The 26473-nt window shown below is 37.4% G+C and overlaps 1 protein-coding gene and 1 long non-coding RNA gene across 6 annotated transcripts in view; one reads left to right on the top strand and one right to left on the bottom strand.

The window, feature by feature from the left end:
• The window catches only part of LOC106787987 (3-phosphoinositide-dependent protein kinase 1), a 197555-nt gene that overhangs the window by 156550 nt on the left and 14532 nt on the right, over positions 1 to 26473 (top strand). The window lies entirely within an intron of this gene.
• On the bottom strand, positions 15644 to 16184 carry LOC106788027. The gene is made up of 3 exons (XR_001381858.1): positions 16078 to 16184; positions 15768 to 15890; positions 15644 to 15688 (listed from the first exon to the last, which is right to left on the bottom strand). It is a non-coding gene; the product is annotated as an uncharacterized LOC106788027 (long non-coding RNA).

The raw sequence follows: 26473 nt of genomic DNA on the forward strand, positions 1-26473 counted from the left end.
GAGTAGTCTCTACCAACGACTTTTCTACGCCCTCCTCTCTCGGATTTACCAAGAAGGGAGACAAATTTCTAATATATTCCTTCGCGAATCGCTTTTCTAAATCCCGAATGATTTCAGACAAAGAGAGAGAGAGAGAGATGGAAATGAAATCGCGTAAGAAAATTTTCACTTTTTTCGAGCTTATTCTCGATCAAGAAAATACAATCTATTGGGAAAAGTAAAACTCGTATTCTTTTTGAAAATTTACACAATACACCTGTACCCCTATTTCCAAATCTTGCAATATCTCGTTTAGCGTTAACTCATGATTTTATTACGTCTGTCCATTTGAAAAAGAATAACCGGTTGGATGAGTACCCGCTCGGTTTACACTTTTGTTGTGCGACCGTTCTGTTTCTCTCGTGACAGAAGGGAAAGACGAACGGCAAACAACAACGACGTTGTTGCAAAGTTAAAGCGCGCGAATTTTGAACCATGTCTCGAAGTATGTCTTCTCGGTAGGTGAGCCATCAAGAAGGATCAACGCTCAAGCTTGTTCGTTCCTTCCTCCTCTTTTCACCGAGGATTTCGCTCGTCACGATAACAAGTTCAACGCTCTTTGCCAATCGGGAAGCGAATTCGTATACAATGCTGTTGTAAGACAAGATCTTTTTTATTTTTTTTCGTTTGCGATCGAATGCATCAAACGATTACGAGGAAAAGAGAGACAGAGAGAGAGAGAGAGAGAGAGAGGGAGAGACAGAAAGACAGATAGGTTGAAATGAGGTTTCGAAAAGCCGCTATTCGCTTATCGTTTCCTCGACACGTGTCGCTTCGCGAAGGTGCGCGCGCGAGTTCTCTTAATACTTTTTTCTTTTTTTTTTTTTCTTCTCTTTCTATTTCTATCTCTTCGTCTCTGTCTACCTTGTCGCAACTTATCTCGATGGGAGTATTGTTACCAGCATTGCGAATCGTAGTACGAGCTTGGTGGCTATCTCCACGTGCGAATCGTGCCGCTATGCTGACGTTGGCGGACACGATAAGCTTGAAGTAAAAGGAAAAAAGAATAAGTAGTAGTAGAAGAAGAAGAAGAAGAAGAAGAAGAAGAAGAAGAAGAAGGAGGAAAGAAAGGGAAAAAACCCAACGTAGTATTTCGCGTGGATGCACGCGCGTGCAAGAAATGGCGCAACACAACGTTCCGAAACTTCTCTGATATACATAGTATGTACTATACCGAGAAAATGGTAATATCGTGTTACAACCGTTGGCGAATAATCCGGCTCATGACTTTGAAAACATATTAATTGCTCGATTATATTACGTGTACGAATCAATCTTTATTAATAACAAATCCGTGTCTCGTGTGCGTCATTAAAACTAAATTCGTTAACGTTTATCTCTATTATTCATTTTTATTTCTTTTTATTTTTTTTTTTTCTTTTTTTTTTTTCTTTTTTCTTTTTTCTCCTCTTATTTTTATTTTCCAATTGAATGAACATGGCACGACAGAATGCCACGAAAGAATGCGGTAGTACGTTCGTCGTTCGGTTTTCGAAAATGATTTCGCGCGTCTAGTAACTTACTTTAATGGATCCCGTCAACCACATCTTTAATCGAATTCATTGAAAGCTTTTCGGAAGGTTTACTTAGTTAAGTTACGCTCGAGTCGGTCCGAGGGATCAATTATCCCACGAGTTTGAATTTGCGCTTCAGGGCCACTTATAATTTGTCGTTTGGTTCGCGACTACCGCGAGTAAGTCCTTGGACGTTAATAGTTGGACGATTATCGTTTAGCGAAGACCTCATGGGACCTCCTCGTGAGACTCGGTACGAGTCCGATGTTCTCGTAGCTTTCATCGTCATTCCTTTGCTTTAAGAAATTCCAATAAATTGATATGTTTTATATGATAAACTGGCACAAGGAACGGGATTACATAATTGAACGTAGATAATAATAATAATAATAATAATAGAATTGGCAAGGATCGCACCCAATTACATAAGTGCGGCAAAAAGAGATCAGATGAAATCAGTTGGACGAATAAGAAATACGAGAGTTTGACTATGGTGTATACAAAGGTGCCGTTTTCGTGCGAGAATAAAAAGGTGCCCAGCGATAAGCCAACTTGGCAGTGCCTAGTTCAAGAAACTGGACCGAGAGGGTGAACAGCAGGCTAACTGAGACCGATAGATAGACAGAGATACCACTGCTATAATTCTTACCTCGAAAGAAACATTCTCTCTCTCTCTCTCTCTACCTCTCTGTTTTTCTTTCTTTCATTCTTTCTCTCATAGACTCGTAGATCGTAGATTTCCTTGTCGGGTACAATAACGTATCTGATATATAAAAAAAAAAAAGAAAAAAAGCTTTAGCATCGGTGGTGCTGAATATCTCATCTGCTCTGATTGGCAACGCGAACATAGATAGGGTGGCAAAGATAAAACGTTTCTATTAAATCCAAACACTTTTTCTCGTCTCCTTTTTCTATTTGACATCAATAACGAACATTACTATATTTTCTTAACAATCTCTCGGTCCATTATTCCGATGAGTTCTCTTCACGAAAATGTTACTTAACTCTTTCTCTTTAGACGGCAACATCTCTAATGTCAAACTCGGTCTTGATATCAACGACAAGGATACATCCAAATCACATAGGAAGTATCTTCGAAAAGATAAAAAGAGAAGAAGAAATATAATAAAAAAAAAAAAAAATAAAAAAAGGCAAAAGAGAAGAATATCAAGTACTTGACTGATAATTGACGACTGGTCGCGACTCGTCGAAGGCGAGTTTATACGGCCTGCGAATAAGTGTACTCCGACGAAGGGGATCAATGAACGGAGAACAAACATCCGGAGAGATTAACAGACAGGATGATTCATGAGTTTATCTCGGAGCCTTGAGAAGTCTGGTTTCGGAAGACCCCTCGAGGAGTAACACCGGCGATTGTCCGAAGTGGACGACGTCGCGTTACACCAAAGAACGGCAACACGAGTCAGCTATGCATCCTTGCATTCCTCTCTCACGCTGTGGCGGTCAGAGCCGGCCCACACACAACTATCAAACATTAGCGGTGGAGAAGGGCAAGGGGAAACTGGCGGCCACCACGCTCGTATAAGGCCTGTCTCGCCTTCCTTTGCTCGGCATACTCTTTCTCTCTCTCTCTCTCTCTCTATCTTCCTCCCTCCCTCCCCCACCCTCTTTTTCTCTCTTTCACTCTCTTTCTTTCTCTTTCTCTTTCTTTCTCTCTGCCCCTCAGCACGTTCCGCACCCCATACCGAGCAAACGCTTACGTACACATAAGCTCAGGAGAGCAGCACAGGACCCAGCCTCCCTATCTTTCTCTCGCGTGCATCTTCGCCTTCCGAGAAGTCAACAGGAGCAACGAGGAAAGTACTCGTGCACTCTTCTCTCTCTCTCTCTCTCTCTCTCTCTCTCTCTTTCTCTCTTTCTTTTTGTCTCTTTCTCTTTTCTTTATTTTCATTCCATTGGTCGTCATATATCGTATAGGAAAATATTCCATTAATTGAATCGAACGATTAAAGAATTGAAAATATTACGTATCTCTATGGTTTGAAAGAAATCGTTATATCGTGCAAAACATTCACCATCGGACCCAATTATCACGGACTTTCTCGCGACTATCCCAAGAATGAAAAGATCACATTTAAGTCTTGCCCAGAACGAACTCGATACTACGTTTTACAAATGTGATGTTTTAAATATCAAGGATCAAACAAAGCGTTTCTCCCATTCGAAAGGATTCTAATGACTCCTCCTGCGAGTGGTAAACAACTTTCTCGACTATTAAGACTTTTACCTTTCGGAAGAAAGAGATAAAGAAATTCGAGTTTTAGAGATTTAGATATCTTTTTTTTTTTTTAGTCTTTTATCATCAAACGCTGTAACTCGATTGAAACACGATAAATATCATCCAAGGATTCAAAATTTATTTGTAAATTAATACATTTGTCTTACATCTATTTACTTACATAAATAGACATAAATAAAATAATCTTGACAAACCTGTGAACAATAGTTAAATATAATAAGAAGCGTAGAAACCATACGGGCCACCGTGTAATGAAGCATAAAGTTGGCCTACGTGGAACGATTTGTGCGAAACTCGATAGGAGGCGGTTCGCACGATCTACGAAACTAGATCGGATGTGTATCTCGTTCGGGAGGAATCGTCTAGTGGTCCGTAGAACACGCGGCACGCTCGATCGCGGATCGTGCAGTTACGACCAAGAGAAAAAGGAAGAAGGAAGGGGTGGGGAGTGGGGAGACAAGTCTGGTTGATACTTATCGAATCGATACGGATTTCAAAGGAGTTTATTCCTCCTTTATGTTACAATAGAAATCAGCAACAATAGAATTCTAATTCTATTTCGATCGAAGCTAAGTCATTGATACGAAGATTCCTTAATCTTTTTCCCAAAGGATATACCGCGCTAGGGTGGGGTAGGAAGAAAGGGGTGGGGGAATAGAAGAGAAGAGAAGAGACGAGACGTTTGCCAATCGAAAAGATTCGCCTGACGTAAACATCAGGGAGAGAGAGAGAAGGTAACGATTCGAGTCCTGTTGAGAGAACAGTGGAATTCTTGGGCCGCTGCTGCTGCTGCTGCTGCTGCTACTGCACCTTGTCAGTTCGACGCGCAGGTGCATCCTCCTCACTTGCTCTCACGAGAAAGGAAGAAAGCGAGTGCATTCCCCTTGCTCCTCGGGAGCCCCCCTTCCCTCTCCTGCTTACTGGATGTTTTCTATCTCTGTCTGTTTGGCGCAAAGACTTTGAAGCGAATGCCATAGGTGCCGGAGATCGAATACTCGCGCAAACAGAGAGATGGAAGAACGTTCTGCTGGAGAACGAGGAGGAAAGGAGGAAAGAGTAGAAGCGGGCTGGAGGGAAGGGGTTGCAAGATGCTAAAGAAGGTTAGCCCGAGCTAGCGACCTTCTAAGGCCGCGACGAACGAACGCTTGCCACTCTCCTCGCCTTTTTCCACTCCTTCCACGAACTCGGTTGGTTGGTTGGTTGGTTGGTTGGTTACTTGTGTCGCGCGTATGCTTTCAACTCTCGAGCTCCTCTTCGTTCCTTCTCTCCTCTCTAACCAAAGACCGCTTCTTCTTACCTCACCACCATACTCCAAGCGTCAACCGTTTAAGGATGAAAACGCGGAAAGCTGCGTTCCGTGATCCTTTTCCTTGATTAGGAATTCGTTCTTGAGGAACGGCCGACCTTAACCGCAGGAAAATCTCATTCTCTTTCGTGGTTGGGAAAAATAATGAAATATTTCTATACGAGAGAAATTAGGTATAAATTTGTATTTTTATTTAAATGATATTAAAATCGTTATTTAACTTATCAGGAATAAATTGAGATCGATTGGACCCTCCTAAAAGAAGGAACAATAAACAATTAATTGCTTAAACCGTGAACCAATTGTTTCGATTACCGTGAACTGTTTTTAAACTGCGTTCTCTTATCTCGTGACACGATCTTTTGTATTTTGAATCCACATGCGCACGATATTCGATATCCTTGTTATTTTCTAATGATATAACATTTGTGATATAATTCAAGGAATAGGTATAGTCATTCCGAGAGTTTCATCGGTTAATTATATTATTCTGTTTACGTTTAACGTCCGGTTGACGTATTAGATAATAATGTAAATATATTTTTGTTAATTCGTTTTTTTTTTCTTATTTCATTTGCAAAATAAAAAGTGAAATTATTTGGCGCCAACTAATACACGCAAAGTTAGAAAGAGAGATACGCCGGTGAATGTATTAATAGTATTCCATTATATACGTTCCGGACGTACAAGGTGAGCCAGTGTGAAAGGTATGATTGTAGCGTGAATGCATTTTTATTCGCTTATACGACTTTCAAGAAACATAAATAGATATATACAATGTGTGTATATATTTATATACTTGCCTATTATACATGTAATAATTGTATGGTGTAGCGTAGTGTGCACACGCACGTTACTCGCTATGCACGCTCCGGAGATAATGTAAACGACAATAGAATGATTAGCGAGGCCAGAGAGACCGAAAGAAACAATTCTTTCGTAGAAAAGCCGTTCTGCTTTTGTTTTGCTTCTTTTCCCTCCTACCCACCACCGTTCTTACGCAACTTAATCGTAGGTGAAAATATATTCTCTAGAATCCGAAACGAACGTTATACCTTATGTTAGCGTTAAACTATTCGAATTTAGAAACGAAATATTAGCAAGTTAATTTTCTCATTTTTCTAACACGTATTTACTTGAATATTGTCGAAACTCTGATCCAAGAATAGAGCGAAAATGACGAAAGATGAAAGTTTTCGAGAAGAGTAAATCGGTGGGTTGGATGCAATCGATATCGATCGATTGCACGACATGATGGATAAGAAGATAAAAAATGGATATGGAACGGGAATGCTTTTAAAGGTGAGATTACACTTTACGTAAGCTTCGTCCATCGGTTTGTACGAGTCCAGGCGGTAAGCATAATTGGCTTATCGAAGACCGAGCAAACAACTTTATTACTCGCATTACAGATTGGTACTTATATCGAAACCTCTGGCCGAGGAACTCTCCCGATGGTGCTTTACTTTGGCTTTTATCGCGATCGAAGATGGAAATGAAGTCATTACCGGGAATGAACTCATCGGCATCCTGAAGAAAAAGAAAAAGATAAAAAAAAAAAAAAATAAAGTAAAAGTTAGGTTATCACAACGGTAATGGTATTTTAAGATGGTACCTACAATCGTTTCTCTCGTCTTTAATTTCTATTCGTAAAGAAGAAGAAGAAGATAAAAAATAAAGAAAATAAAAATCGTCCTCAAGAGATTCGTCGATTCGAATCGAATTAATCAATTGTCAGGGAAATTCCTATCATTTTCCACGATATCACGCTTGGCTCACGTGCTGCTACATCGAAAAGGTTCTACGACGGTGATTGTTGTTGTTATTATTGTTAGTGTTGTTGCGTAACGTTCCTTTCGAGGTATCTAACTATCTATCGTTCGCTACAATTCCTTAGTAACTATAAACGGCCGTCAAAGTGGCGACGAGCCTCGACGTACTTTATTGCTATCTATGACGACAAAACATGCTAATGGAATTCTCGAAAAAGGAGAATGGCTTGACTTTATGAATTCTAATAATATTCGTAATACATATTCAATCGTTTCGCGTCGTCGTCGTCGTTCATTGATTCAAGATAGGAACTGAAAGACAGGTTTCTAACCGGCGAATTTCTTAATGGTTAGCGCGTGCTGAATGTTGCATTAATTGTTATGTCTCAAATAAAGAATTTCGTTAATGATCTTAACATAACGAGTCTTGTTAAATTTATTATCTATGGACAACCATGTCAAACACGCGAAACGAAGATCGATAAATGGCTATTTTCTTTTTAGTTTTTTTCCATACCATTATATTTTCTAAAAATATATTATTATTTATGTAACTATACACAACATTAATTATTCCGTGATCGGTTCTTCGGAATTTTCCTCTTTTTCTTTTTTTTTTTTTTTTAACCTTAGAAAGAAAAAAAAAACTCACTCCAACCAAACAATAATTTAGTTCAAGAACGTATACATAAAAATGTATAATGACGATAATTTCGGCATACTTACAAAATAAAAATATATTTAACAAGATTTTACGCGAAAAAAAACCCAGCCATTTGTTGGCAATAAAATGTTTAGTCGACGATGTGTTTGTAATAAAAATATCCTCGTCCACTTTATTTCGAATAAATTTTGTTTTGTAATACGTTCCACGGCTTAATCGGTAATACCGAATGTGTCCCATGATGATATGATGGTAAACAAGTTTGACGTGCCAAAAATACGACGAAGAGAGTTCATTGTCCTCACAGCAGAAAGAAGACGTAAACATAAACATTGGTATAATAAATAAGCAGAAGGTGAAACGCGTCGGTCATAATATCCGGAGAAGGAGGGAGGGAGGGGGGGGAGATAGGAAAGGGAAATGGGTAGGGGGATGAAACGGAACGGGAACGGAGAAGGGAAAAGGGAAAGGGAGAGAGAAGGAGAGGGAGAGGGAAAGGGTGAAGGGGAAGGAGAAGGAGAAAGGGGGAAGGATCGCGTTCCTTGCGAATTATCGAATATCGAGGTATAGTCGAATCGAAGAGCATCCTCGAGAGCATCCCGGTCGCGTTGCGAGAGAGTGCCGCTCCTAGCAATGCATCGCATTCTCCGAATACCAAACGTTTCCTCCGTTTCTCCTGAACGGAGCAAAACTGCGGTTGCTCTCGCGTGCACGAGGGAATCATCGATGACGAAATCGTGAGAGTTGCGAATACCTCTCGTCGAATGATAAGACCCACCAATATTTCAGAAAAAAACGATACACAATTACGATTAATTTGCAACCGCGAAACGATCCTTTTTCTCTTTTTTATATTTATCTTATTTTTTTTTTAAGAAACCTTCGTTGATATAATAATAATAATAATAATAATAATAATAATAATATTTATACTCTTTAGTTATCGGTACGACATAATTTGCCAGCAGTAGAAAACGACCTAGAATGGCCTTCTTCTTAAGGTCGTCATTTTTTCTTTAGTGTAAGTATATAAACTTACTGGAAAGTGTGCTCAACGTGAATTCTCCGAAGTTTCGCTGAGCATGCAGCTAACAATAAGTAATGTTTTCATTCGTATGTACAAAATGTTTTTAAAGTTTTTTCGTATAAATCTTTGTGAGCGTATTGTATGCTCAAAAATAAGAAAAAAGAAATTATATAAACATAGGAGTTATTTATAAAACTTTATTAAAATATGAATTATAATAGAAGTTTGATAACACTATAGTATGGTGCTTATTTTTTTTTGACTATTTCTATTAATTTTTGCAACTGCATCCCTAATTTGTTCAACCAATATATATATATCAAAACATAACGATAATTTATGTTATAACTTTTGAATAAATCTTTACATGACCTATGTTTTTATATAAAAATTTGTTGTCTTACTTTTCGCAACGTTTGTACGAAAAAATCTCAAAAAACTTGTATAATATGTATACGTCCCGTTTAAGGTATTATTTATACAGAAATTAATTAACCGTCATGGTTAAAATTTTCGTTTAGTATATAACAAATATAAATTGAATCGTTAAAGAAAGAGAGTTACTGGAAAGTTGTTTGAAATCTTCGGGATGACGATCCCGATGAGAATTTTATTACGAGATGAGCGACTTTCGAATGTCGCGAATCGTGATAAATAAATAATGATACAATTAACGAAAAGAGAAATGAGAATGATTGTTAAACATTAATGCGAGAAACTAAAGCCTATTTCTGTATATTACAACTTAAACTTTTATGTTTTTCTTTTCTTTTTTTTTTTCTTTTCTTTTCTTTTTTTTTTTGCACATCGACATCGTAATATCGTGCCGTAAATATCGTGTGACGTATACGTAATACCATAATTTTTTCATTTATTATTTTTCTTCGTCTTCCGTTTATATTCTTTTCCGAGAAAAGGAGAAGGACGAGGTGGTGGTGGAAATGGAGGAAGAAGGAAGGTGCACAACTCAAAAATAGATCTCTTTAGCCTTATTACACGACCTTTAAATTATGTAAACGTTTACGATCGCGCTCGATGGTCCACGAAGAAGAAGAAGAAGAAGAAGAAGAAGTTGTAAAAAAGCGGTTTATGTGCGAAACGACCGACCGCACGTAAACATTACCTCGATCACCAAGCCAATCGTTCTTTTCTTCTCTCGAAATAAATCTTAGGAAACGTCACGCCTCGAATGATTAATTAACAGCGAGGAACAAAAAAATTATTCACGCTCAATGAATTATACCACGAGAAGAAAAAAGAAAAAACAAAATAAATAAGGGGTGTGGGGGGTGGGGAAGTTTTGTAATTTTCTTGAATTATTCGCGAACGAATAGAACTTTCTACATGAAATGTAAAGACAATTGTGGGGATCACCGAATGACGTAAAACGTGTTCGTATATCGACGATGGCCGCCAGCGCATGTCCCTCCTTTATGCACCCGCAAACGACAACGATATCGCATATCTTCCGATTATCAGCAAAAATGACAGGGAATTCGAAGTACATACGTAAATAAACGTCACTAGAAAATTGATACCGTTTATTATTTCTTCTATCTCTTTTTCTCTCTCACACGCACTCTCTCGTTTTTTAACGTGGCATCACGTTTAGGTCGAAGAAACAAACGTCCTCGTTTCGAGGGCACACTTTAAGAAAATAACAAACGCGATCGGCATCGTCTAAAGATAAAAGTAATTAGCGAACACAGTTGCGTATGTTTAAAACGTATACGTTACAAATTTCTTCTCCATTTTCTTTTTGGCTATACTCTAGAGAATTATGAAACGCATCCGAGTTAAAATACGTACGTACGTACATAATATAAACCAACGATCTGGTGAAATCTCTTGCGATTAGAATCGTTCGTAAGCGGAAGAAAATCTTGCGCATAGGATAGATTATTCGTATATAGTTTACGCTAATGGATATACGTAGATGAAGGAAAAAATAAAAAAAGAGAGAGAGAGAGAGAGAGAGAAAGAAGGTATGATCGTATTCCGACTCTTCGGCAAGATATGCAAGGAAAAATAAAAGGGAACGTGTAAGCGAAAAGGTAAGAAAAATAATATCAGTCGCGTAACGAGAGGAAACGCGAGGATTCTCCCTAAGGAATAGGATTTCTGTCTCAGCAATATATAGGTGCGCGTGCGCCATTGAAATAGATCAACAAAATTATTTCTATATCTCGTGTATTATAAGTTGCACAAGTATTTTTCTTTTTCTATTTTTTCGTTTTTTTTCTATTTTTATTCTATTTGTTGATTTGCGTCAGATGTCGTTCACAAATAATCGCACGGGTATTACTATTAAATTTCAGATACGTAACGTAACATTTCCTAAATTTGTTTTTTTCGAAAGAACCTTTGTAAACACCATTAAACGTTATCTCGTTTGATAAGACAAAAATGATCGCGGTAAAGTTTAATGGTAAATAAAGAATGATTATTACTCGTTCTTAGCTTAACACTTTGGCGTCGAATGACGCTTAATGTCGTCATTGGAGACTTTCACTTCGGAGCGGATGACGCTTTAAGTAGTCATTTAAGATATCGCTTAACTATTCTTTAAAAATATACATACAGCAACTTAAATTTGAAAATTATTGAAAAATATTTGTATAATTGTAATAAATAATAGAACTATGTAGAGAGAAGTATAATTGCAAACCCTTCATTTTTGTGTATAAACAAGTCCTATGCTCCCTTCTTTAAAATTTCATACTGAAATATATTAATTACATACAAAATAATAGCAATTTTTCTAAACCTATTCGCGATTGTAACGATTGACAAGAAACGGGCCCGATCCATGATAAGCGCTGCCAGCAACGCCCCGTCGTCAAAGTGTTAAAAAACAAGAGGATATTTTTATTATTGATTGTATCGGTTAGTTGGTAATAACATCGTTGTAAGACGAAAATAAATAAAAAGAGAAGGAGCATTGTCCAGTAAGTGCGATCCGCGTTTAAATTCGTGCCAATTAGCGAACGACCAACAGGTGCACGCGTACTCGCTTAAGTGTGAAAAAGTGTGCAACGAAGGCAGGGTCGAGCGTACTAATTACCACTACGCAACGAAACTGCCTGTACTCGAGAGTACGTACATACGTATGGGTATAATACTTGCTTTCTTACTTATTTATGTTCGTAGATAGGTGTTTACGAGTATATGGGTATGCGTGTACGTCCTCGCAAGCCCAATCGCTCGGCAAACGCTTTCGAACGAAGGATATGTCGAGGCCGTTGCAAAATAGAACGAATGCTCGAGGATGACCGAGTTATTTTTTATCGAAATAAGTAAGCCGCAATTCTTGCCAACTCGTTTCTCAATAAGATAGGAAAAGACTTTTTGCTAAACGATAGAGGTTTGTTTACTTGGGTCAAATAAAGATTGGCACGGTCCGAAGGTGGCCTTTGTAATCGATTAAAAGTTTCTTATTTGTTATTGTAAAGACGTACCCAATTTCAATATACACGAAGGAATAAGAAGTAAAAAAAAAAAAAAGGAAGGGAGGGACAATCGTCGCGTTGAATATTTTAATAAACGATCACGAAACATCGTCGACGATGACGTGTTCGGAAGCCATCCCATGTATGATACGACACGTATCCTTCGTATATTACGTGGGGAAGGAGTTAACAATCTTTCGGGGAATTTCGATGACATATCAGGGATAAAGCATGTACGATCTAGATTATGCAGTATTTTTATTTAACCCACCATCTGGTACTACCAAAATAATATTTTATCGTAATTCAATCATTCTAGAAAATACAGGTTTAAATTTGCAATTATAGACACATGTATTCTACTAGGTATCTATAAAATTGTGATTAAACGTGATCTCACCTTTAGACCCGCCATATGTTAATCATAATAAACGATCTATAAATTGTGTCGTTTATTATTGTAAAAAAATAAAAAGAAACAAAATAAAATGCTACAGCTATTTTATCTTTACGATCGTGACGACTTGTGACAATGATAGTTTATGCTCTTCTTATGATGGATCTCGTCAATGGAAATCAACGTAGCGTAAAAACTATTCGTAATTCGCCTATCAATAACTCCGGGAAACTCGTAGGAACTTATGAGCGTAAGTAGATCGGCGTAAACAGTGGCGGCATTCGCGTAACCTGCCGTTAAAGGAGGTGCCGTTAATGCGCGTAGACAACAGGCACCAGTAATCAAGTAATTGTCGTTCGGGAATGAATGAATGAATGAACGTATGAACGTATCAACGAACAAATATACAAACGAACGAACGAATGAACAAACGTCCTGCTACCGTATTCTAACAATCATTTTGAAAAATGACAGGGAACGTTTAATGCAGGTCGTCGAAAGGAACACTCCGTTAGGCGTTTAACGAGTTTGTATTATCATCGACGAAGAGGACTTGATGCACGCCTAACCGACGACGTCTGTCGTTAACGACAATCGGCTTGCTTTCGTAATACAGCCAGGTATATCGTTGACGCACATACATATACGAAATATTTTTCATTGTTTTCTCCGTCCTTTCGGAGTAAATGCATACGTTGCGTCAGCGCATTGCTGTAATGACGCACATTGGATTATCGTATTGCACTCAAGAGAGACTATATTCTGCCGTAGGAATAATTAAAAAATAAAAAGAAAAAAAAACAGGATATATTCGAGCTAATATTTATTAATCTTTATTAGATATGAATAAATATTTTGTTCATTAATCGTTGAAAATAATTATCGTAGCGTTATAAGTATACGTAATAAATGTTTTCTCAAAGCGTTAATATAGATTCGTTTTATTCATAAGTTTATTCCATTTCAATCGAAGAATATATATATTTATATACACCTGCCTCTGCCTTCCCTCCCCCCCCCCACCCCCGATTACTCCAATATCTCATCATTTCGTGTAGTTTCAAACGAATCGGTGTATTTTTTTGTTATTTTTATTTTTCTTATTTTTGTTTTCAAGACGAAGAGAGAACGGATTCGTGGACACAGGACTTTTCCCTCCTGTTCCCTCTCTCCCTACACCCCTTTTACCTCGTGCTCGATCGTTGGCCTCGAATAACTGTCCGAGAATGCTGAGAAAGGCCCGCGAGGTATTCCGTGCGAGCGGTTGGAGCAATGCGGAGTCTGCATTCGCTAATTATTTGCCCTGCGTCGTCGCGTGGGACGCCGACGCCGACATCGACGTCGACGTCGACGTCGACGTCGTCAAAAGCGGATTAAAGAAATCAAAGAGTCTTTCAAAGAGTTCCAAACATAAGAGGAGAAAGCTTCTCTTTGACGCTTTTAGTCAAAGCTTTGAGAGAAACCTTAACGTTCCTGGAGTACCTCCCTACTACGCCCCCCATCCCCTCCTCTACCCTCCTCCCTGATCCAAGAGAACATAATATTTTCGATCACGCGAGAATAAAGGAGAATATTCGTTCGTTTATTAGGAAGAAACTCGCGTGTTGCGATTAAGTTCCGGTAGCACCACCCACGCATACAAGAACTCGATAAATAGAAAGAAATAGAGAGAGAGAGAGAGAGAGATAGAGAAACTGACTTGGTGGTTAGTCAAGGAAAGAAGCTTGCGTCGTCGAACGAAACGAGAGTCAATATCCAGCTAGCTAGCTAGCTAGCTAGCTCTCTTGGGTTTAACGTACTCCCGGCAGCTCGTGGGATTGGAATAAAAAAAAAGGGAGAAAACGAAGGCGAACGAGTAACTGGCGAGGAATAAAGTGGTAAAAGAGAAAGATAAAGAGAGAAAGAGATAGATAGATATATAGATAAAGAGAGAGAGATAAAGAGAGAGAGAGAGAGAGAGAAAGGGAGGAGGAAAAGTTTGAAATCATGTGGGACACAGAGGCGATTCACCCTTCGATGTCTGCGGCTAAGATTTCAATAAGAGTAGCGTAACGAGGTTGATTTGTCTACGTAGGAGAAACCGCCGTGGCCACACGAACGTTGTGTTATTTATCTGGAACGATCGTGCAACAGAAATGCTCCTACCGGATGTGGCTTTACAGACTCTCTGTACAGACTCGCGCCCGTCCGACTGTCACCGTCTATACCGGTTCCCATATGGACCTTGTTTGTTGCACGCTCCTGACGCGTACTTACCTACAGCCAGATGACGTGACGGGAGAAAAATACGAATGTTGGAATGCGTATAGACGTAGGATTGCTGCTCTTTTAAAGGATCATTTTCGGCCTTCTCTTCCACTTCGGTTTATCTAATTTATCGAGATAAACGAATAATTTAACCAGGTTTATTCTTACTATAATTCGATTATGCTTAACTTGTGAAATAAAACGAAATAAATTTAAAGATCATTTAATTACGTTATAAGTTTAGGTTGGATCTTCGTTTCGTTCGTTAACACGTCCATTGTACCATTGTTTTTGATCAATAAGCCAAATTGATTGTACAATTGTTCCCCGTAAAAATAATATGGAAATATAATATTTTGTAAATGATTTTAATATCGAGAATCGTTAGGTATTCTGTTCACTTCATTATTCTTGAGAAAAATGATATAATTAAATTTACTGAAAATTGTAATGAAAATTTTAATCGTCAAATTTGTTATAGCAAATATTATAGCTTTAACAGAACGTGGTATATACATACGCAAGTATAAAAGACCCTTGTCAGGTTTTCTTCGACCTTGTCTAGATACCATGAGCAAAGAACCAATACTCTAAAGCGAATTGGAACTTTCTGTCTCGTGTTTGGAACGGTTGCTGACAACGTCGGTGGTTTTAATTTAACGAGCTGCCACTTGCGTCGGCCGTCTGTGAACGCAGCTTGGAATTCCACTCGAAGGCGGTAGGTTCGACAGGTTCGCGGAATGGACACAAGGGAGGATCGAAGGTCCTGAGAAATTTATCGACAGAGAAATTCAGCCGGTGTCGAAGCTCGTCGAGTATATATTGTACCTATTTACTTCCGTTCACTGGAATTTCACGGGAAAACTCTCTCACTCTCCCTTTCTCTTATATTCCTTTTTATTTTCCTTGTATATATTACTTACCTATATAAATATCTATCTACACACTCGTTCAAATTGAAATCAAATCGTTTCTCTTTTTTTTTTTCTCCACCGTTGTCACTTTAAAAGGATCTGTCGAAACACGTTATCTTGTATTATTAGTCTTCCGTAATCGGCTCTAATATACTATAGGTTTAAATTTCATTCGTACGATTCATCCGTGGTCCAGCCTAAAGTTGTATTTTTTCAGTTTCCTGGTTTGCCAAGTGGCAAGCAAACAGTGGCAACGGCCTGGAGGGTACTCGATCCATCCGGTTGGAATTTACCCGGATACCTGTTGAACATACACAAGATGTATCGGGCCGCGCTTTCCCAACTTTCGCGAGTTAATTGATTTCTCAATTAATTATCGCGTGCCTTCATTGTTAATAGATTTCGATGGACTACACCTCTGGCGGCTTTTATATTTCTAACTTTATAAATATATAATTGTATAGATTTAAAATATTTGAAATAGTCACCTGTATAATTTACATCGGATGATACCTATGTGTCGATGCTAGAGCAACGACGACGACGACGATACGACGCGACGAGTTACGTCACGCAGGAGCCTTCGGCCTCCAGGTCGTGAACCCCTCAAGAGATGACGGAAATAACCGACCTAACTCTCTTAGCACCGCGAGACTAGCTCGAGAGATATACCCGCGATGCTATCTTTACTCTTTTTCCCCTCCACTGCTTGTGACGGACCAACGAATACGTTAAGGCTCATTCACACGTGATACCAGCCAAGTAAGCCCACAAACCCTGCCGCAGGATACGCTGGGAAGTAACTTCAAAGAAAACGCATTACTTGTTCCGCTAAGAATTCCTAACTCTTAACTGGACGACATGTATAAATGAAAACAAACGATAATAGAGTAAAGTTATTATATCGGTCATTTGACAAATGTGAGGATCCCTTTTCGTTACTTGTCCTGACTATGTTTACGTCGTTTCGTCTTCGTTCTAGCGTCGAACTGGATTTATCCGGCAACCGGTGCAGCCGCTACTTACTATACTCGCGACACCTTACTCGACTTGGCAAGGCGACTTTTCCTAAGGTAAATATAGCGGCCGCACTCGGTACACTCACGCTCTTCGGCAGCCAATGCTAGGTGCGACGCGAACCCATATACATATATACGAAGGATACACGTATACGTACATTCATGCGTATGAACCTCTTTAACATAGAAATCATTCCGTATCCGTAATTCGCATTCTCGCGCGTCCCCAAAGGCGTCATCATTTGCCAAGGTTCTTGAGGATTTTCATCGAGTACTATAATAGTTAAAGAAGAGGATAATAGGAGGACGAGAAGAGAGAATATAAGCCGATGGGATACCCTCTTGTATTGTGCTGCGTTGTTCGATAACCAACGACAAAGCAAAGGGTTAACCTTTTTCTTCTTTGTCGATCATTAGGGACTACGGTTACCCCCTTACTTATTATATGGTCTATTTATCATAAGATCGTTTTAAAGAAATTAAGTATGGGCTTACTTACCCTCCTGAGTGTTCGTCCTTCCGGGTGGGGTCGGGATTCTTTGACCAAACGATCCTACCACGCTAACCGATCGTCTAAAGCACCCGCTTTTAACCACCTTCTCATTTCTCTCCCTCTCTCCTTCTCTCTCTCTCTCTCTCTCTCTCTCTCTCTCTCTCTTTTATATTTTACTTCCTTCTTTGAGTCTAAACCGTGTGTCTCTTCGTGTCTCTTGGAATCGAGTTGTTGCATAAAACGTTTATTACAGAAAAACACACGTTTTATTTCTATTCCTCGATAACGATTTTACGAGCAGCTAGAAAAATGAGCTATTACGAGTTGACGTTCGTCAGCTGTTAACGCGTATAATCGACGTCATAGCCGACGACGATTCGCTCGTCACGTGACGAATGCACGACGTCAGGTAATATCGCATTTATCGCGATATCGTGCTATTGTACGAATTGCATATATGAGCTTTTCCTTCTGAAAGCAATAGCAGTGCATTCGCCTCTCGCAACGTATCGCGTTCCTTTATCCCTGTTAATCGTTACTTACATAAACGCAGGAAAATTCGGATATTCGTCGTTTTCAAAAAAAAAAAAAAACGTTTTATCGTCCTTGCGAAATATTTTTCTAATCGCCATTTTATCATAAATGGCGCCACGATCGTTTACGTCGATCGTCAGCTCGATTCTTTTTTATTTCTTTAGCCAATTCACGAGTATACCTTAAAACGTCACTTTTCGTTTTCATTTCTTTATAATTTTTATGAATAAAATATCGAAAAATTCATACTATAATATAGAAAGGGAATAAATTGAAATAAGGAACAGTAGATAAATTTGGATCATTTAAACGCGTGTAACTTTGCATACGTGTCGCGCGTACGTGTGATATTTTCTTTTTCGAGACTATTGTGAAAATGTCAACGTTCATCCCAGGGATTTTGGCAAAACTTTTTTTCTTAAGATCGATGATCGTATGTTGATTCATGTATCCGAAAAAGTGTCATCGTTGTTCCTTCTCCTTGATGACTAAGACGCGCCGATTGTTCTCGGTGAGTGGGCTTTTATTTCTTTTCAAGAATAATTGAATGAAGATGACGCGCGCGTCGTACTTTCTTCCCCCCCCGAGATTAAATGCGCTTACCTTTGCGAACCCTTTGTTTTTAAATCAAGAATTGATAGTGAGTCAACAGCCTAGACACGTTGAAAAATTAGCTTTCGTAAAATCATTAAAGTTCAAGCAACGATAGGCACGATATTTTATTAGTACATGGATGGGTAACCTCTCCGTAAAAAACTGTGTTGTTAACTCCTGAAAAGCAATACAATATTCGATCTCTTTAAATACATTAGGCTACGTATAAGAAAATTTTCATAGAAAAGTGATTTGAATTCGTAAAAAAACAGAATAATAAAAATAACAATAATAGTGTATATATTTATTTAAAGATATATATGGTATTTAAACTATTAACTATTTTATTAAAAAATAATATATTACAAAGATGTTACTCTTTCCTTGCTGAAAAAGTAGAAATATTTATTAAATTATTTGTTAACTGAAAGAACCCTTTGATACATAAATTGGATAAACGATATTACGTATAAAGAATAGGAAGAAAGAGAAAGAAATTAAAAGAAAAAATAAATAATCATAACAGACGGTTCAATTGCGGTGTTTTATAAATGATATAGATTGATTGAATATATAAATAGAAAAGAAAAGAAGTAAATAAAAAAAGAAATATAGAAATAGTTTTTTTTTTTTATCAAAAGCATCGGCTCATCCGATGCGAGGACGCACGTGCGCTTAGTCGTTCAGAAATTATTGAAACACCGACATTTTCCGGCTTCGCAAATATAGGCAGATGTGTCTTTTCAGGTGTAACACGTACTAATGTTATACATATGTACGTGCGCTCGAGTCTCATCTCATTCGTCTTGTCTCGTCCGTCTCGTTCGTTTTGTCTCGTTCCGTTCGTCTCGTCTCGTTTTGTTGTCTCGTTCATTCACACCTTTTTCACAACGTCTTATCTATCCGAGTATACTCGTAACTTACTTACTTACTTACTTACATTATATATGATTGAAGAAACGTTTCCACATGGCTAGTAAAGGACAATATTGTATTTACATAGATACATACGTACATATATTCTTTCGATGACCAATATCAAAGCTGCCACGTGCCCCCTTCGCTTTTTTCGATTACGATAAAATAATGTTTCTTAACGTTTTGCCGTAAGCGTCTCATTTGCGTGAAAATAACAGGAAGCGAAATAATGAAGACATTACGTACATGCAAATCATCCATTTCATCTTTTTTCTCTTTTCTTCGTTTTTTTTTTCTTTAGTTTTCTATTTTCATTTTTAACACATTCGCATCGGTGGGGGAGGGGCATTTCGAGCCCCAAACTTTTCGAATGGGATCGCTAACATTTCATCACGGTTTTTTTTTTTATTTCAATCCTCCATTACGTTAGAAACGAAAATATTGGTAGAACTTTGAAAATAAATATAGAATTCGTGAAAAATAATTGAGTTGTTTGATTGATTGGTTCAAAACTCGAACCCAAGTTTTCCGCTTCTTGGATCACTGCTCTGTCAATTGAACTATCCAAAATCCTCGGTTGATTTTCTTACGAATAACAATTTTATTTTGACATTAAGGTACTCGGTCTATAAAAATATTTTTCAAAGTAATTTTAAGAAATTTAATTAATTTCTTAATAGCATTATAATGTATAATTATTAAAATCTAATTATCATAAATTAATGTGATAGATATTTATTTTTAAAAATTAGATAAATATATATATATATGACAATCTCAATTACATATTTTTCCGTTATCCGATTAATAGTTGAAAACATGCATTAGTTTAAGTTATCCGATGCGAATAAAATTTCGTCGTACAGTCGAGTATAATAGTTCAGAAGAAAGATCGGACCTAATTTGTCTTTTTCTCTTTCTCTCTCGAGACCAGATTTACCGGAAAGAAATTTCGGGATCGATCGATAGAAAGGAGGAAACTTTGAAACGAGAATTATCATAGTTCTCGCGTCATAAACGATAGAATGCCGCGTATGCTTCCATAGTGGATTACGATAACGCGTTATCGGAAACGCATGGTAGAAACAATGGGTGCGTGATTAATTACTTGGAAAGTACTAGAAAGACAGAAGTGATGGATGTTATTCTCCAACAAGAGAGAGACAGAGAGAGAGAGAGAGAGAAAGAGAAAGAGAAAGAGAAGGAAACAGCCGGTGCATACATGCGCCAAAGTAACCGTGTTCCTATTTCCATCTTCTCCATCGTTGTATTAATAAACTCGATTGTTTCTTCTATTCTCTGAAATATTTTCAACAGTCACGCTCGATAATTTTTACATATGATTCATTTTAAACATTGTTTACGTAAAAACAAGTTTTCTTTTGAACATTATTGAAAAATCAAAGGTTGGTCAAAAGATGACTAAGAATGATTTTCTAAGAAAAACTAACATTAGTCTTTTTATTTTTCTTTCCATTCGAAATATACGACACGTACTTCCTGTTATCTTCTTAAAGAAAAATAATAGATAAAAGTTAATATCTACATATAGATAAAGTTAGAGAGATTATAATAGGTCATAGTTTCCTTTTCCCTGATCTCACTTGTTTACTTATAAATTACTCATTCACAATCATAAAAATTCAAATAAATAAGATACAACAGTTTGAAGACACGCGTTCTACACGTGATTACAATCTTGTCGCATAATTTACGATCGCGATTTAGCATACAATGAATCGAATTGAAAGGAACGCGAGTTACTTGCCTTTCAATATTGATTTCTTTATTGATTTAACGCGTACGGCTCGAGTCATGTGGTAGTCCAAAGAACGTATGAGGGTAGGAGGGGTGTCTTATGCAATACGGGAGGGAATCTAATCAATGAACGGAACTCGAAACTACCTTTTTAAAACTTGACTTTGTAATTATCGTTTTGGAAATGCGAGAAGATTTTTGAATGTGTTATCGTGAATTTTCGCATTATAGATTCTACTAATATCATTGTGAGAGATAGAGAAAGTGAGAGAGAAAGAGAGAGAGAGAGAGAGAGAGAGAGAGAGATGGAAAAAAGAAGAAGAAGAAAATATAAGTACGTGTGTTGTTCGTGCACGTAATACACCGTCCGTGTTTTATGGCATAATGTAGGAATAACGTTAGAAAGGAGTTGAATTTTCTCTGGTATGTAAAGTGTATCCAGGACTGTTTGGAACTATCCGACGCCACCGTACTTTCTTTTACCTTTCTTTTTTATCCCCGAGCACACAATTCCAACGACTGCAACCACGGTTATATTATTAACGCCGCAGAAGCTATGTAGGTAGACGAGAAAAAGAAAGAAAGAGAGAGAGAGAGAGAAAGAGAGAAAAGTCAGTATTTGCTGTTATAAAAAAGGAGAAAAATACAGAGGGAAAAAATAGAAGAAAAAGTAGAAGAAATGAGAGAAGTAGGAAAGAGAAAAAAAGAAAAGAAAAAGTAAATATAATAGAGTGTCACCGTGATTCTTTATTGTTTTCATTATTTATCTTCATAACTGAGCGTACTTCGTTTATGACCGACATAAACGTGCAACTCTCGAGAAACGAGCTCCCTTCAATTTTATTTTGAAAAACGGGAGAGATAGATGGATCGTTGCTCGTTATTGACGATTAATATAAGCACAAAAGAGAAGAAAGGAGAAAAAATAATAAAAGAGAGCGAGAGAGAGAAAGAGAGAGAGAGAGAGAGAGAGAGAAAGAGAATTTTTATATATACTTTTCCTCGATACGGATGCACTTGTACTTATTTTACTTACATCCATAAATATGCATATCCGTTTATATATATGTGGAAACATTGTATGTAGAAACATGGTACTCGTTGAATGTCACGCTACTATGTGCGTTCTTATACGCGCTTATATTGTAATATCACACGTGAATAAACATTGGCAAGTAGAGAGGAGGTCTGTCGTGTTAACGAAGAAATGAAAATATTCCGTAAATACTCGGCTCCCTGCAGACAATTAACGCGATTACGGCAAACAGGCTCTTTTTTTTGCAATAATCGTTCTGCAATATTTTATCGTACTACTTTAGTTTCCTTCTCTATTCTATTTCATACACAGAAATGGAATTCGAAAATGCGAACGAGTTAGACTTTTGAAAATTGAAAAATCATTACACGTAGATTTGTGTAATTAATGTAATCGTAGACTTCGAGCGGTATTAATAAATCATTAAAATCTCTGCCTCGTAATGCAAATTTGAGGAAGACTTTAGCGTCGTTCGAATATCTTTCTTTCTTTCTCTCTCTCTCTCTCTCTCTCTCTCTCTTTCTCTCTTTTTCTCTCTCTTCTTCTATTCTCTCGTAATGAACGACGAAGATGACGAAGCTATAACGCATTAATTATCTCTTGTGAAAAAGCAACGATTATTTCAAGTTTATGCGAATCACGGTGGTAAATAAAATGATCTCGAATCAATATTACATTCTTATAGTATTTTTATTGAAATCAATTACGTAAGAGGCGCTTTCATTTAAATGAACGATTACGCGCAAACGAGTGACGCGTGGGGAAAGCAAACATGTAGTTAATGCGACGCGATAGCGCGAGTTCTTTGATTAATTTCACCTTGGCCATTGACAAATACAAAGAAAGAAAGAAACAGAAAAAGAAAGAGAGAGAGAGAAAGAAAGAGAGAGAGAGAACAATTTTACTAACAATGAATGGACGAATTATGGTCAAATTCTACATATTTTTATTTAACCAATGAAATGTCCAAAGTATACAAATGATTGTTAACAATTTAGACAGGTCATCCTTTTTTCAGAAAGAAAGAATAACAGACAGGAAGAAAAATATAATCGATTAAAACTAGTCATTATATTCACTTGCTTTATTCAGTTGATCCTTTACAAAATTTGTGCGTAGTTATTGCGACGTAATACCGAGTTCTTTGATTAATCTCACCTTGGCTATTGGTAAATACAGAGAAAAAGGCAGAGAAAGAAAGAAAAATAGAGAAAGAGAGAGTGAATTTTACTAACAATGTATACAAACTATAGTCACATTCCACGCATATTTTCTAACCAATGAAATGTCCGAAGTATACAAATGGTTATTGACAGTTTAGGCAGGTCATTTTACCTACTTTCTTAACTCAGTTGATCTTTTAAAGAATTTCTATGCTTTTAAACCGAAACTTTTACCTACCTGTTTCTTTGTATTTTCCGACCATTTTTTATTTTTTTTCCATTTTTAATTTTCTCTTTTTTTTTCCTTTCCTTTTCTTTCTTTTGAGGAAGTAGGGGGGAAGGGGCATGGCGAGGAATACAATTTCAATAACGAGCCCGGTCTTTTCGAAAAGTATTTGTTCTCCATTGATTTATGAGTTTCCTCGAGAATAAGGCGCGCAAAAACGTTTACGAGCCGTTTCAAAAATATTTCCCGTCTCGTTTTATTTTAGGAACACTACGACGCTTTTGGTATATCTAGAGTGGCACTTTTAGAAACTAAATTTCGCTATTAATACCTCAAAACGATCGCTGAATCTATTAAATGTGAAGAAGCACGGAAAGAGGAAAAGGGAAGGAAGGTCGCGAGACGATCAACATTTCCATATTATTTCTACATTTATCAAGACAAATCATTACACCTGTAGCATATTCATGATTCTTTTCAATTGGGCAAGACATCGTCTGAGAATTTATTAAAGTATCTGGTTTAAGAAAACAAAACTAGACTATCGATTTTGTAGTCTTCGTCTACAATATTACAAGCTTATTTTTTAACTCTTTATAAACCGAGGATATAATATTAATAAATATTAATTTTTAAATACAAATTTTTTTTAACAGTGAATGAACAATTTTCAAAGATACTAAATTTAATCCCATATATAAATGCCCAAGTTGATAATTGGTAATAAAAAATTTTTGATCGGTTACAAATGAAAGATTATGAAATATTATGCTGTGCGCGTCATATTTGTGAAGAGAATAGTAGATAAAAAAGAAATAATAATAATTTATTGGCATGTGACTTCTAAGTTACACATGTCCATAGTGGATTATTAATTTATAAGGCTAGTACGAAAAGACTGTAAATAAAAAATACGTAGGAAAGTACCTTTATTTTTTTCAAAAAGCATCCCCGCGAAGCTAAATGCGTATTATAAACTCGGCTCGACGTCGCATTACCATAAATTGTCTTAAATTGTCGTGCGCGATAATGATGTGCGGTGATTTTTTTAGCAAATATTATTCTTTCGATATAAATTACGACATATTTGCTCAATTTGCGCTCTACCGTCCTATAAATATTTTCAAACAGGTGCATAAATGTTTGCAGAAGCAACAACTCGAGAGACGTTAAATAGTTGTGTTCCTGTAGAAATATAATAATAATAATAATAATAATAATAATAATAATAATAATAATGAAAAACGAACAGTCAGTCGAGGAAATTAAAAATTCGAAAAAGTTAATACGAAAAAATCGGTTCAAAGTTCATCGAGTTGAAATCTTTCTAGTTCGTTGGAACTAACGCAGCTTTGATCGCGAAAGATAGATCGACCGATCCTACGATCGATTGCAATTTCGCTTATCGATCGTTCACACGTGGATTTCAAAATTTATTGTTGCCAACCGATTTACTAACGCATAAAGCACTCGACATTTTTTCTCTCTTTCTCTTTCTCTCTCTCTCTCTCTTTCACTTCCACTTCTTCGTTCAGATAAAGAAAACAACCCGATTTTGTACTTGGGAGACGAGAAAAAGAAATATTTTCTTTTAACAGACAACAGTCTCGGGTGGTGCGAAATGTTCGTTCGTAGACTTAGCAATAAATCGATGCAAGATATTTAAAAGCAATATTTTATAGAGATGGCAGGAATACGCGGAGAAAGAGAGTAGCTCTTGAAATAGGTCAAGCATTTGACGTTATCCAGTGACCCCTCCCTCTGTTCCTCCCGCCCCTATCGATCGACAACATATACCTGGGTCCGACAACAACTCTCTTCTCGACCTTGCTTCTAACTCGTCTTTTACCATCTCTCGGGTTCTTCCCTAAAGCACGAACAGCTATACAACTGAGAGAGTTAGATGAATAAAGGGAGAAAGAAAAGTGTGATGGAGGAGGAGGAGGAGGAAGGGAAGGGAAGAGAAGGGAAGGGAAGGAATCGTAAAGCCCAAGTCGGCCGAAAGTTCGAACTATTTCGAGTAGATTCTAGAAGGGAGAAGAAAATGACACGTCCCTTTGTCCAGACGATAGACAATACGTAGGTTCCTTTCCGTATTCAAAGACACAACTAGAGAAACTCAGCTAGTCCAGAAGATGTGGGTTTTCATCGAGTTACCAATCGACGTACTATCGAGGAATACAAATTGAGTAAATACTCCCTAGACGCACCTGTCCCTCCTATCTAGGCAACCACTGGACAAAAGAAGACTCCGAGGGGGGTAATATAAAAGAGGGTAGAACCCGTTAAGAGGAAATAGTACGAGTCTAGCTTAACCATGACGCATCCATCAAAAGACACCCTTTTCGTTTCCTGTTTTTCTTTACTTTCCCTGTCAGTGACCACTCGAATGGTGCTCGCTTCCACTTCGATTTCGATATATACGATTGATCGATTAAACGCTAATACGCGTTTCCTAAAACATCCTGGCATGTTCCTCTATTCTACTTACTACGTATGTATATGTATATATATATATATATATATATATACAGATAATTGTTGGTGTATAGAGAGAGAGAGAGAGAGAAAGAGAGAGACAGATATATACATNTATATATATATATATATATATGTACATAGTTCCGCGCGTATACATATGTATATATATATATATATTGTATATACACAGCTGCGATATAGCGGCACGTGCCAAATGCTTTTTCACCTATCTCCGATCGCCACTCTCTTATCATCAACGTGTGCGGGCTTTCCTAGCCGGCGCGATATACATCAGTTCCCTTAAGTGGATACTTCATTTTTGTTCTGGGCCGCATATATATATATATATACGAAATCAGGAAATGAAAAATTGGATTCGTAGCACATTTGTATAGGACTTTTAGACACACGGGGATTGAGGGGGTTAGAAACGAGCATTGACCTTTGCACTTTTCTATATTTGTTTCAACGAGGCGAACTAGGCCCTGCCAAATTTTCTTTGGCAGACAAAGAGACAAAAACGAGTCACCGTTGTCTTCGTCCTCGTCATAGTCATCATAGTCGTCGTGCACGAGAAATTGAAACGATTCGAGATCAGTCGATGTCGCGAACATTTAGTTGCCAGTTGTGTTTCGTCGGTTCTCTTAAAACCCTTTATGTCT

The sequence above is a fragment of the Polistes canadensis genome, unplaced genomic scaffold (genome assembly GCF_001313835.1).
Source record: "Polistes canadensis isolate GaletaPanama2010 unplaced genomic scaffold, ASM131383v1 scaffold_5, whole genome shotgun sequence".
Lineage (NCBI taxonomy): Eukaryota > Metazoa > Arthropoda > Insecta > Hymenoptera > Vespidae > Polistes > Polistes canadensis.